The following is a 14,492-nucleotide window of genomic DNA, read 5'->3' as shown; positions in this document are numbered from 1 at the left end:
GAGTTGAGATTCCATCAGGAAAATGATTGATCAAAAAGACATCGTTCTCTTCCAATGGCTTCATAATCGGAAAAGCAATGTTACCATCAGAACTGGCCTGCCCTAATTTGCGATCTCAGAAGAGTAATGCTAAACTCAGAGAGTTTCCAGGGAAAGATAAAAGAGTCCAGATGCTCCTCCCCTCCCAACCCAGGATGTGTGCTCCACCCCTGCTTTCCTTCATAAAAGGGAACCAGATCAGAGATCCTAAAAGATCCCATCCCATTTAAACCCTAGACTTAACCAGAAAGCTCTGCAAAGCAACCAGACTGATCACCTTCAGTTCTCGGATGAGACCCAGCCCACGGGGCTTCCTGACTTCGACATCTGCCTTTGCTCAGAGGATCCTCTCCTCTCTCCCCACCTAAAAGATGAAACCATCTGAACACTGAACCCTGAAAAAGCCAGGATTTTCTGCAGGTCTCAGGGAAGAATCCATTTTAAAGGGATCCTTACCCTTAAAATAGTGTCTCGGCCATAGCTATGGAAGATGACTCAGAAGGGGTCTCACACAGAGAAATGGCAAATGGGGGTGGGTCGAGGGGAAGAGAAGAAGGAAGGAAAGGCTGCTAATGTAGGGCAGATGTGGGAATCCAATACCTCAAAATGACAATCAGGAATCAGGAAGGAGCCAGCTCTCTTGCTTACTGGGATAGGATAAGCAAAGAACACAGAAATTCCCTCCCACTTTCTAGGCCATGTCCACAGCCACAGCTTCTACCCCATTTCTCCAGGTGAGAATGGAAAGGAAGACTAAATCCGAAACAGCAAGTAACACGAAATCTCTTCTGGGCAGAGAACTCTTGCTGCAAGTACTCTTTCCCCAAAGCAGGCCTGCCCCATCAAATGTAAGCTTGGGCTGTGGCATTACTTAGGCGATTGCAGCAGGCTGATGGATATCAGCTATCTTCTGGATAGGGCCCACCAGCATCGATCCAGCAGGCTGCGAACAGCCAGCAAACACTCCTTCTGTACTTCACCTCCTCAAAAATCCTCATGGGTTTATTTTCCTGCTGACAATATTAATGGGACTTGCTTACAGTGAGTAACACCTCACAGGTGAGTCAGCTTTTCCTTGTGCACTTCTTTGGTGGGGCTTCTGGTGTGATTCCAGAGTTTAAATCAGGAGGGGCCTAAAAGGATTTTTCACATCGGACTCCTTTTTAGAGGTGAAAATTAGACAACTTTCAGCCACTTTTTCAGGCCTCTAGGACTCCACTTATCATAATTGTCATTGATGACAATATTTATTGGGGCTTAGTCTGGGCAGAATGCTGTATTAGCTGCTGAGTAGAATAACAAAAATTAGAATAAGAGTAGATCCCTGGCGCATGTAATTTAAATTCAATCAGAGAAAGGAAAATACAAAAATCAAACATTTACTGCAATTAGACCAAGTGCAAGAAAATGTCACAGAAATTCATATAAAAGCCTGGAGAGGAGAGAGGAGAGAGGAGAGAGGAGGGAGCCTGGAGAGACTTCCCCAAGGTCACGCAGCAGACAAGTGGCAGAGTGAGATTAGAACACATGACCTTCTGACCCCCAGGTCCATGCTCTATCTACTAGGCCATGCTGCTTCTCTGTGCCTCAGTCATCTCATCTATAAAATGGGGATTAAGACTGTGAACCCCATGTGGGTCAGGGACTGTGTCCAACCCGATTTGCTTGTATCCACCTCAACACTTAGTAATAATAATGATAATAATAATAATGATGGCATTTATTAAGCATTTACTATGTGCAAAGCACTGTTCTAAGCACTGTGGAGGTTACAAGGTGATGAGGTTGTTCCACGGGGGGCTCACAGTCTTAATCCCCATTTTATAGATGAGGTCACTGAGGCCCAGAGAAGTTAAGTGACTTGCCCAATGTCACACAGCTAACAGTTGGCGAAGCCGGAATTTGAACCCATGACCTCTGACTCCAAAGCCCGGGTTTTTTCCACTGAGCCACACTCCTTCTCTAGTATGGTGCCTGGCACATAATAAGCGCTTCACAAATACCATAAAGTGCCTGGCACATAGTAAGCGCTTCACAAATACCATAAAAAAGTACTTAATAAATAGCCCAGTGATTATTTGTCATAGAGCACAGACCTGGGAGTCAGAAGGTCATGGGTTCTAACCTGGCTCCACCACTTGTCTGCCGTGTGGCCTTGGGCAAGTCACTTCACTTCTCTGTGCCTCAGTTACTACACCTGTAAAATCGAGATTAAGATTGTGAGCCCTATACGGAACAGGGACCGTATCCAGCTCGATTTGCTTGTATTCCCCCTAGGGCTTAGTACAGTGCCTGATGATGATAATAATAATAATATTTATTTTATTTTGTTAATATGTTTTGTTTTGTTCTTCTCTGTCTCCCCCTTCTAGACTGTGAGCCCACTGTTGGGTAGGGACCGTCTCTATACGTTACCAACCTGTACTTCCCAAGCGCTTAGTACAGTGCTCTGCACACAGTAAGCACTCAATAAATACGATTGAATGAATGAATGAACATAAAACACTGAGATAGCTTGTGTGGCTAGTAGGACCAGGACAGAAATTAAGCAAATTATGGCTTCATGCTAGTACAGGAACTCTACTTGCTGAATGTGGCTGCATCTTCCTCAGAGTCTAACACATGTAGGATGGAGCTCACTGGAGGATTTGGTCCATTTTAAAATACCAAAGGACACATGAGGAGCTGAGAATCCTTGATTAGCTTAACACTCTTTCTTACACCTACCTCAAAGCAACTGAAACTTATAAAGAAAAGCACTGCTGTCGATATAAACTTCTGTTACTTTGTAAGACTGGCAAATTTTAAAGGTTGGGAGGGAGAAAGAGAATAACATTCTTCATTTAGAGGCAACATTCATCAGCTGGGCAACCCATGACAATTACCCTAATTCTAGACAGGGAAACCAGCTAGGGTCAGACAAGTTTGGGCCTTGCAGTCCTCAGGGGTCTTAACTGAATGGATCTTTCAAAGGTACCAGATTATGTGAGATAAGAGCCAAATGTGTAGGCAGTTTTACAAAAGGGTTGTCACATTATCCACGTTAAGCAGTTTCATGCACTAACAGAGATGATGGTGCCGGGGCACTTTGAAGGATACTTACCTCTGCATCCCTCGTACCCACTCCATTGTCCTCAATGTGAGGGTGGGGGGAAGGAGGAGGGGAGAGGGAGCTGATGCTAATGGGCTCATGTCCACCCAGCCAGGGGAACACAGTCTGGTAGGCACTGTTTGGTACAGTAAAATTAAAAAAAACAGCTCTGGACAAAATGCACCTCCACATCTCCCTCCCATTGGGACTTCCAGGAGTCAGGGTTCTGAGGGAGGATCAAACAACTACACCAATGACTGGTTTGTCTCTGGTTTCCCAAGAAAATCCCTGAATCTTCCAGGACAAAACTGTTTCCAAAGGGATATGGGCCCTCTCCTGATTGGGGTATGTATGCAGGCACACAAGTATTCAATTCTTTAGATGGGAGATAGGCAGGAAGAGGGGAGAGAAAGAGAGAGAGAGAAAGAAAGAGAGAGAAGGATCATGTTCAGGCAGAATAAGTATTAGAACCCAGGTCTCTTGATTCCCAGAGCAGTGCTCTTTCTACTGGACCAATATAGCAGGACTATCTTAAAATAATACTTAATACTGTCATTTAACAATAATTATGTAGTAAGTTCTTTAAGGGGTTGTGCTTCAGTTGCATTCTACTAAGCACTTAATTACAGTGCTTTGCACTCAGAAGACGCTCTGTAAATACCCTTGATGGATTGTTTTATTTATTGATTGATGATATATTGGGTCTGATTCTCCCACCAAACTGTAGAGAGACTGGATTTAGCACAGATTCATACTCATAGTATGTATGTACAAAGATGGTGGCGGTGAAGACAGAGAGTTACATATACAACTTCATCTCCAATATGATTTTCTAGCTGCTTCTACCCATGGATGGTTTTTCTTGAATATATGAAATAAATATTCAAGAAAAATGATTCTGCTAGCTACGAATGTCAAGTAGCCAAGAATACTGCTCCAAGAGATTGCCAGTATGGTTCTAGGAGACTTCCTTGACCCAAATGTGTTGGATATCTTAGAAGGGGAGAATTGGGAAATCCTCTTCCCTCTCCAGCCAGGGAACTATTGAATATTTCTAAAATCAAGTTTGGGAATGCTTACCTGTCCTACAGATTAAAATACTACTGACTCTGAAAACAAATCGCATGAAAGACAGTATTTCCATAGAATCATAGCCTCCCATGGCTGGATGGAATCTTCAACAGCCAATCCCCCAGCCCACAGGCAAGACCTCACCTAAACCATTTCAGTCAGATGAGAATCTATCCATTTCTAAAGACCCCCAAAGAAATGGATTTCATAGCCACCTCTGAAACCCTTTCCTGTGAAGTTGTTTCTCACAGCTAACTTAAAACCTCTCCAACTTCAATTGAACCCCACTTCCTCTAGTTTCAACCTTGGCAAAGAGAAACAAGGTCATCAACCCCTAATATAAGCTTTTGTATACTTGAATCCCCTTTTTCTCCAGGTTAATCCAATGAAATAATTTGAATTGGATTATTATTTCAATATCCTGTAACTCTTCCAAATCTACCCCAAAAGAATCACTAAATTCATCCCTGAAGAGTATGTATTTTGTTACATGACAAGTACGAATTACTTGTCTGAAGTACTTAAAGTACTCCTCACCCTCGGCTTCAAGGCTGTCCATCACCTCGCCCCCTCCTACCTCACCACCCTTCTTTCCTTCTACAGCCCAGCCCACACCCTCCGCTCCTCTGCCGCTAGTCTCCTCACCATGCCTCGTTCTCACCTGTCCCGCAATTGACCTCCGGCCCACATCATCCCCATGGCCTGGAATGCCCTCCCTCCCCACATCAATCAATCAATCAATCAATCGTATTTATTGAGCGCTTACTGTGTGCAGAGCACTGTACTAAGTGCTTGGGAAGTACAAGTTGGCAACATATAGAGACGGTCCCTACCCAACAGTGGGCTCACAGTCTAGAAGGGGGAGACAGAGAACAAAACCAAACATATTAACAAAATAAAATAAATAGAATAGATATGTACAAGTAAAATAAATAGAGTAATAAATATGTACAAACATATATACATATATACAGGTGCTGTGGGGAAGGGAAGGAAGTAAGGCTGGGGGATGGAGAGGGAGAGGAAGGAGGGGGCTCAGTCTGGGAAGGCCTTCTGGAGGAGGTGAGCTCTCAGTAGGGCCTCAGTAGGATAGTAGCCACATCCGCCAAGCTAGCTCTATTTCTCCCTCTAGGCCCTACTGAGAGCTCACCTCCTCCAGGAGTCCTTCCCAGACTGAGCCCCCTCCTTCCTCTCCCCCCCATTCCCCCGCCTTACCTCCTTCCCTTCCCCACAGCACCTGTATATATGTATAAATGTTTGTATTTATTACTCTATTGATTTATTCTACTTGTACATATTTATTCTGTTTATTTTATTCTGTTAATATGTTTTGTTTTGTTCTCTGTCTCCCCCTTCTAGACTGTGAGCCCACTGTTGGGTAGGGACCGTCTCTATATGTTGCCAACTTGTACTTCCTAAGCGCTTAGTACAGTGCTCTGCACACAGTAAGAGCTCAATAAATACGATTGAATGAATGAATGAAAGAAATTAGTGTGTATATTTATCGTGGGGAAAAAACAAGGAGTAAACTCTATGAAGGAAAATATTGTCATATGTTTAAGAGGCATATTTTTCTGCTGCTTTTCAGGAGTAACAGCACCACACTGAAAAGTGACTGAAGTAATAAAACTTGTAGAAATTAAGTGCTTTGAAAAAGCTATTATTACACAAAGCTAAAGACAATAGAGAATTAAGACAGAAGCTAGAAACCATCTAATCCTGTTGGTTTCCTTCAGTATGTAAAAACAAGCAACAGACATATTTCCTGCCAATGAACCTACTTTTAGATAAGAAAACTCCCAACAGGAAATCCTTTGCTATAAGAGAATGTGTCTGCCATTAAACCTAACCTTCTTCGTTAAATTCCAAGCTACTTTCAAAATGCTAATTTAATATAAGCAGTATTTACCAGATCACACAGACTATTAAATTATAAATTATAACCCTGGATCTCCATTTCATATATATATATATATATTAGATTTCTTATACTAAATATAAATTCCTTGTTTGATATTAAAACCAATGTGATTTGCTAGTGAAGAAAAATGTCAAACTGGTGGGTTTAAACTTTAAAATGGATAACTGATATTGAAGAAAATGCCTTAAAATATAGTGTAATACACAGTATTTGGAAAAGATGCTCATATTTTCAATTGATCTGAAAAACCAAATGCTTCAGTGAAAACAAATATATCCAAAGATGTCCTGCAGCCAAGATATGGAAGAGCAGTACCGACAGTACCCATTGGAACATTCCATTTCTACTTCTGCGAGCAAAACCACTTTTGCGAATATAAAAAGCCACCAAAGGGAAAGAGGGGTGGGGGTGATACAAAAAATAAACTTTTCCAAAGTTACGTAGAGAAAAATTGAATTTTGGTGGTTGATATTTCCAGGCCAGTGTTCCCTGAATGTATTTTCTTCTTCATCTTTACAGTTGTTGCAGTAGAATGTTATCTTTTAAACTACTGAAAGCCCCAACAGACTCTGCATTTATTCCTTCACACACAGCTTTAAAGCAGACTTCCCAAATGCCTACAGCTTTTCCGTTCAAATGTTGTATTTCAACTTTGAACACTCGTGTACAGTAAAACCTCATTATAACATCCCCTAGATAACATATTCCCCACAGGAAATGTTCCAGACTTCAATCCTTTAAGAAGCATTTCAAAGTTTCACTTTAGAACTAAGTGCAAGAAATATTTTGATTACAATAATAGATACCCTAGTGCATTTTTAGCCTATTTTCCCTTAGCCTTTTCACTTTCTGTAGCTAGAAAATGCCGAGTAAGCATGTCAGATCTCTTCAGCTTTAAATTCTTTGGTTTGGTATGTACTACAGATAAAATTTCAGTTATGAAATATGGTAGATGGAGCGTTTTTGTTGTAAAATGACCTTGATTTGACAGGCACATTCTCAGGTTTCAACAGATGCTGTGGGAAAGCTCACAGAAGCCAACATGTTCTGCAGGCATTTGTGATGACATGCAGGCTTTTTTGTAAGTGGTGGTTGGAGGAGGGGTGTGGGGGGGAGATAGTCTTCCCAGTTTCCATGACAACCATGTCTCCACTTGTCGGTTATTAGATACCATCCACTTCCTGTGTCTAAATTTTTAAGCCAATCAGAAAAGTGTTTATACATTTAACAACTCATGGGACAGTCCCTCTTTAACAACAGAGGTGCTTTAAAGGCACAGAAAGCTTCAAATGGAAATCTCCACAGGCCTTATATTTTTCTCTTTAAAGAAAAAAGATAAAAACACTTCATAATATTTACCAGTTACTACATAAAATACTGTGAAGACAACCATTTTTACTGCCAAATTCATTCTCCTCAGACCAGATGCCACAGTTCTTTTTAATAGTATGCAAGCTCATTTTCATTGTTTTGCTCTTCATTTTACTTTCCTTTTACCCTATGTCACACTCTAAAATTTAGTGTAAAAAGCATTGAAATGCAAAACCCACTCAAATTATTAAAGTAATGATATGGCTAAGCACCCATCTACTTGTCGTCCTACATTAATACTTATGTTGAAAATTGGTAAAAAAAATGTTTATTCTGTAGAAACTGTGCATTTTGTAAGTTAAAACAGGGAACTAGAGTTAGGGGTGAAATTTACAGAATCACTTCGATTAGTGCCAATAAAAACCCACTACTGCAAAGAGGTTTGCCAGAAAAATGGCCTATTTAATCTTGATGGAAATACGAGTACATAGATGTCTGAAAATAAGTATTTCTCAAATTGCACTTAAAAACTGTTGTCACAGAAACCTATGCACACTGAAGCTAATATGAAATCTACAGATTGAGAAATGGGATATCTGACCATTTGGCAAGTCAGTCTACATATAACTTGACCAATCATTTTGAAGGTAAAAGTGGCACTTTTACAATCTGTAAGGACTCTGAAAATAGGAACTCTGTGAGCTGATAGAGGCAGCTGACAATCAGTGACAAATATGGGAACAAAAGAAATTGGGATGCCTGTTTAGGAATGATTTTTTTTTTTGATGAACTAGAAGCACAGTGAATATGACAATCTCCACATGGGGGCTTCCAACAGATTATTCCTTTCAGTCTCGATGCATTTTAAAATTATTATTAATCCATCCAAACTGCCATCAAATATATTTTCTAAAGCAAACCTGAAATGTAGAACTTCTAACGCCCAGCCTATTAAAATTAAAAAATAAACAAACCCACAGTTTAAATCTGCTAAGAAAAATGTTTCCTTTCTCAAATGTCATTTTCATAGTGTAAACAAAGAATGAGAAATGTGCTTATAGCAGCTTCAGTCGCAATAATGGTTTTCTTCTCAAAACAACATCAGTCCCCAGGAGAAATATTTTTACTGCACTCAATATAAACTCTCAGATGTGCACAGCATAGCAGAATAATCAGGAATTCAAAAAACAGATCTAAACTGCCCAATGATTTGACATTGTACTCATGATTTTTTTAAGAGCAGCTACACCAATACTGTTTTAAATCCTCCAGAACTCAAAACTGCAAATTTAATACTTTTGTTCCATTATCTATAAAAGTAATATCTGGTGAAAATCACAAAGTATTATATCGTTTACACAATAAGATAATTGCAGGTTCCTCTTTTCTATCAGATATCATGTAAACTAAAAAAATGCTTATCGACAAATGCATAAAACAACTTTTTAATGAACTTACTTCTGAAACGGAGCTAATCAAAATAAGTTACTAGTCATTCCTTCCATATTTCCTATTTTAGCTGCATGCAGTAAATCAATGTAAAACCCAGTGGAATTTTTTAAAATCTTTATCTTTATCTTTCAAAGCATTAGTGTTCAAAAAACTGCAGCTGCCTGAACATTTACAGGCTTCTAATGACAATGCTAAAGCCAGAGCCAAAGATTGATACAGGAAATGAAAACCATTTTAGTTACCTTTTATCTTTCTCTCTTTTTCGCCTGCTTTTCCTTCCTTCTACATTGACTGGTACTGCAGTTGTGTTATATTCTTACAGTTAATCCTTTCATTCTGGTTTAGTTTAATATTCTGAATGATCCCCCAAAACAGATTGCAGCCGTAACCCAGACTCCATGCTCACTGTGCTATCCTTGTGTCAGAGGTGCTGCTAAAACCATAGAACTAAGAAACCCCTCACTGGGTCCTAGTGCTCAACCAGGCTTCTACAGCCATACACTCTGTACCAGTTATTCATTTCGCCCAGAATGCAGACGACTTAGAAGCAGGGCTTATCCGGCTGAAAAATGTAATACTCTGTACCCATTGCAAAAGCAGCTATGGCCCAGGCAGCTTGTTAATGAAACCAGGAGATTTATGTGAAATCCAGGGACAAAATGCCTAAAGGAAAAGATTACACACAATTGAACCTCAGAGAAAGTTATTCTTAATATCTGCAACTCTCAATTCTCTAATGTACAGGGTACTACAGAACAGAACAGATTTATTTTCCCCATGATAAATATTACATTGCACTTGCTTAAAAGGTAAACATCGTAAAATGCATGAAGAAAAGTTAATTAAACGTAGGTTATTTCTTGTACATACTCCCATAATGAGATTTTTCTTGCAAACTTTTACCAAGTCCCCAGATATTATATTTGGGCTTTTTTTTTAGGTACACAAATGCTTTCAGAAATATTCGACTGCTTTTTGAGAAGATACTTTAAACAATAAATCTAAGAAAATCAGGTATCATAGTTTCTTAAAAAAATCCCTCAGAGACTACATAAAATTATGTAAGAAAATCAGAAAAGATTAATGAAGAGAGTGTCCCTTAGAAAACATGAGTAAAACTTAAGTTAAAAAATCAAATATTAGCTTACTAAAATTGAAAGTGAAACATGACGTTTTCTGATTCAAATTCAAAATGTGAAAGCATGAAACTTCAAAGACTATTTTTAAAAACTGTCAAACAGGATGCTTATATTAACGCATTAAAACCAGTTCTGCACACACACAGCCACAACAGGAGATTTTACCAAGGCCTAATCTCAGGTCAGCATTCTTAGTCTCTCAGACGACATGTGAAAAAGGCTTTAAACTTCTAATGGCATTTCAAGCAATCACTTCCCCCAGACCTAGTCATGAGTTTGAAAATATATTAAGTCCTTGATATTCCACAGTCTAAAGACTACCTCTAATAGCGGTTGCAACAGTGAATCATGCAACTTCTAACTGCATTTTTACCAATGTCCAACAGACAAGTAAAATACTACAACATATTTTTCCATTTTAGGAACTAGCAGTTCTGAAATATGCTACTTGAACTCAACTTGAACCTGAAAAAATGCTTTGAGTTAATAATAATAATAATAATGATAATAATAATAATGATGGTATTTGTTAAGCACTTACTATATGCAAAGCACTGTACTAAGCGCATGGGGGATACAAGGTAATCAGGTTGTTCCACGTGGTGCTCACAGTCTTAATCCCCATTTTACAGATGAGGGAACTGAGGCCCAGAGAAGTTAAGTGGCTTGCCCACAGTCATACAGCTGACAAGTGGAATCCACACTGACTGGAATTCTATCCAGTTGATAAGGTTTGCCCAGCAGTCCCCCTGGTCAGGTATGAAACATTAAATCTAAAGGAAGGGCAAAGGTGCTCTCTAACAGTGGGTGCCCATCTCTATTTGAAGGGAGTAGAAGACAGGTTCATTTCCCTCTCCAGCCTCCCCCACCCCAGTCCCCTTCCATGTCCTTTCCTCCCCCTTCAAGACTGTGAACTAGAAGGGTAGGGACCGTCTCTATATGTTGCTAACTTGTACTTCCCAAGCGCTTAGTACAGTGCTCTGCACACAGTAAGTGCTCAATAAATACGATTGAATGAATAAAGTTTTTGTTGATCGCTCTCTGTCACAGGCACTCCCAGGGTTAGACTAAGCCTGTAACTTCAAGGCTTCCTGACATAAATGATCGCTGCCTGCCAGAGATTCTAATAGAATGGCCCGATGCTTCATGCCTTATGCTGGGATGGAAGCCAGGGTAGCGTTTTGGAAGGGGTGTCACCCCTCACACTCCTTGTACCCATGGGAGAATAACCAGTACTTCTCTTTGTGGTGATCCACTTCCTTCTCTTCTGCACTGCAAAGGAAACACCCTGATGAACAGCTTATGCACGAACCCCTCAAAAAACAAGTTAGCTCATCTTTCCCTTAGAAATTGGAACATTTTGGTATGAAATATGGATCCTGGCACAGAAAATATCCCAACAACAAAAAGACAAAGATGAGTCTGGATTCTGACAGGCAATTACCAATAAGCAATTTTATTTAGCTATGCATCACCTGTTAGCCTGAACTTAAAATAATAATCCCAGTAAATAAAGGAAAAAGCATGGAGTGAACCCAAGAACTGAGCTCCTAGTTTATTCAGCAGGTTGACTTTCTATCAAGAGCATTAACTCCCAAGCCCATGAGCAGGTCAGTGATAAGAATATAGAGCTCTGTTCTGCATGGCTAAATTTCTCTCTAAATTGTTTATGTCAGAGGCAGCAGTGAGGAATGTAAATCCAACTTCTTTACTCCAATTTGTGCTCAAGGATCCCCCCAAAAACATGGTGTTTGCTTTTTTTCCAGTAGAAAAGCAGAAGTCAGAGATTTGCGGGGAGATGGAAGGAAAAGGGAAGGAGAAGATGGAGCATGGGGTGGGAGAGTGGAGAAATGAGGAGGAGGGAAACAAGGGAGGAAGTGGCCATGAGGCCATGAGGATGTGAGAGGCAGGTGGACTGAAGCTCCTGAGGGAAGGACTCGGCTTGGAAACTGGGGGCTCTGCCCAGGCTGTAAACTCTTTGAGGGCCAGAAATATGTCTATCAACTCTGTAGTATTGGACTCTTCCAAGTGCTTAGTACAGTGCTCTACACACAGTATCACTCAATGAATAACAATGCTTGATTACCAGTCTTGTTTTCAACTATCCACAAGGAACTTCGATACTTTCACTGCAAGTCAGCACCAAAGGGCAGGAAAAACAATGTTGGGCTCATTTAGACAAGGCAATAAACCACAGAGATTGTCAGTCAGTCCATCAGTCATATTTTTTGAGTGCTTACTTTGTGCAGAGTACAATACTAGGTGCTTGGGAAAGTACTATATAACAATAAACAGTCACATTCCCTGTCCACAATAAGCTTATGGTCTGAACAAGGAGACAGACATTAATATAAATAAATAAATTACAGATATGTATATAAGTGCTGTGGGGCTGGGAGGGGGGGATGAATAAAGGGAGCAGATCAGGGAGATGCAGAAGGGAGTGCGAGAAGAGGAAAGGGGGGCTTAGGGAAGGCATCTTGGAGGAGATTTGACTTCACTAAGGCTTTGAAGGGCAGGAAGAGTAATTGTCTCAGATTTGAAGGGGGAGGACATTTCAAGCCAGAGGCATTATGTGAGTGAGAGGTCAGTGGCAAGATAGATGTGATCGAGGTACAGTGAGAAGGTTACAGTAGATGAGTGAAATGTTCAGGCTGGGTTGTAGTAGGAGTGTAGCAAGGTGAGGTAGGAGGGGGCAAGGTGATTGAGAGCTTTTAAAGCCAATAGTGGGGAGTTTCTGCTTGATGGTGTTTCTTAAGGAGTGGGGAACATAACCTGAACGTTTCTGTAGAAAAATGATCCAGCAGAGTAAACTATGGACTGGAGTGGAAAGAGACAGGAGTCTGGGAGGTCAGCAAGGAGGCTGATATAGTAATCAGGTGGGATAGGATGAGTGATTGGATTAACATGGTAGCAATTTGGATGGAGAGGAAAAGTGGATTTTAACAATGTTGTGAAGGTTGAACCGACAGGATTTCCTGATGGATTGAATACGTGTGTTGAATGAGGAAAAGGATTGCTTCCACATGAGGGACTCCTGACTGGCCAAGAATCCATGTGATTGGCAGCTTCTGACCAGAGTTGCTGGCAAAAGTGCCTGAAGTCTGCGAGATTCCCTGGATCTCTCAAGTTTGTAAGGGGGTTGCGGATAAGGGATGTTGTGGGGGGAAAGTTTTAAATGTTGTCACACAAGTGCACTTTGTGGCATCAGAGTCCCTGGGATAGGCTTGGAGGTCCTCTAGACTGTAAGCTCATTGTTGGCAGGAATGGTGTCTGTTTATTGTTATATTGTACTCTCCCAAGTGTTTAGTATAGTGCTCTGCACACCGTAAGCGCTCAATAAATACGACTGAATGAACTAAGTACCTGGCTCAATCACTGCTCACATTAACTAGGCATTTAGGATTAGACTTGTCCCAGATTAACTCAAAACAAATTATTTTGTATGGAAATAGCTGAACTTAAATTTCTCACAGTCTGAATATATTTGTCCATGTACATACACACACACACCTCCCCCATTTAAACTAGTTAGAAAACAAGGTGGCCAAAAGCCTAGCCTTTATGCCTTTCTTTGCTCACCAATTACCCAGTCCCAAGTCAGATCAGTGTGAAGGGTCTCACAGACAAGGTGTCTTTTACCTGTTTTCTTCCCAAACCCTAAATTGCAATATTTTTAAAAAGTCATCCTCACATTATTAATTTACTATCCTGATCATTCCCAATGAAAACAATAATGTTACCTCACTTATTAGTAAAGATTTAAGACTTGACTCCACAACTTTTCAAATACTATACTTTCAAGAATTTATTACCTGGCTATGGACTGCAGCAAAACCAGGCTTTCTAGAATGAATGAATAAAACACATTTTATGATTCATCATCAATCATCAATCGTATTTATTGAGCGCTTACTGTGTGCAGAGCACTGTACTAAGCACTTAGGAAGTACAAGTTGGCAACACATAGAGACAGTCCCTACCCAACAGTGGGCTCACAGTCTAAAAGGGAGAGACAGAGAACAAAGCCAAACATATTAACAAAATAAAATAAATAGAATAGATATGTACAAGTAAAATAAATAGAGTGATAAATATGTACAAACATATATACATATATACAGGTGCTGTGGGGACGGGAAGGAGGTAAGATGGGGGGATGGAGGGGGGACGAGGGGGAGAGGAAGGAAGGGGTTCAGTCTGGGAAGGCCTCCTGGAGTAGGTGAGCTCTCAGTAGGGCCTTGAAGGAAGGGCAGATGGGAGGGCATTCCAGGCCCGGAGGATGACATGGGCCGGGGGTCGATGGCGGGACAGGCGAGAACAAGGTACGGTGAGGAGATTAGCGGCAGAGGAGTGGAGGGTGCGGGGTGGGCTGTAGAAGGAGAGAAGGGAGGTGAGGTAGGAGGGGGCGAGGTGATGGAGAGCCTTGAAGCCCAGGGTGAGGAGTTTCTGCCTGATGTGCAGATTG

At 40.7% G+C, this 14,492-nt stretch overlaps 1 protein-coding gene across 1 annotated transcript in view; it reads right to left on the bottom strand.

The window, feature by feature from the left end:
• Window positions 1-9,270, bottom strand: part of FOXN3 (forkhead box N3) — a 383,654-nt gene extending 374,384 nt beyond the window's left edge. Inside the window, exon 1 of the mRNA XM_038751984.1 lies at window positions 9,128-9,270. The gene's annotated coding sequence lies outside the window, so the exon portion shown is untranslated. The remainder of the gene's footprint in view (window positions 1-9,127) is intronic.
• Between the last annotated feature and the right edge of the window lie 5,222 nt (window positions 9,271-14,492).

Source organism: Tachyglossus aculeatus, chromosome 1 (assembly GCF_015852505.1).
Source record: "Tachyglossus aculeatus isolate mTacAcu1 chromosome 1, mTacAcu1.pri, whole genome shotgun sequence".
Taxonomy (NCBI): domain Eukaryota; kingdom Metazoa; phylum Chordata; class Mammalia; order Monotremata; family Tachyglossidae; genus Tachyglossus; species Tachyglossus aculeatus.
The sequence above is the reverse complement of the archived record's forward strand: the minus strand, read 5'-3'. Positions and strand labels throughout refer to the sequence as shown.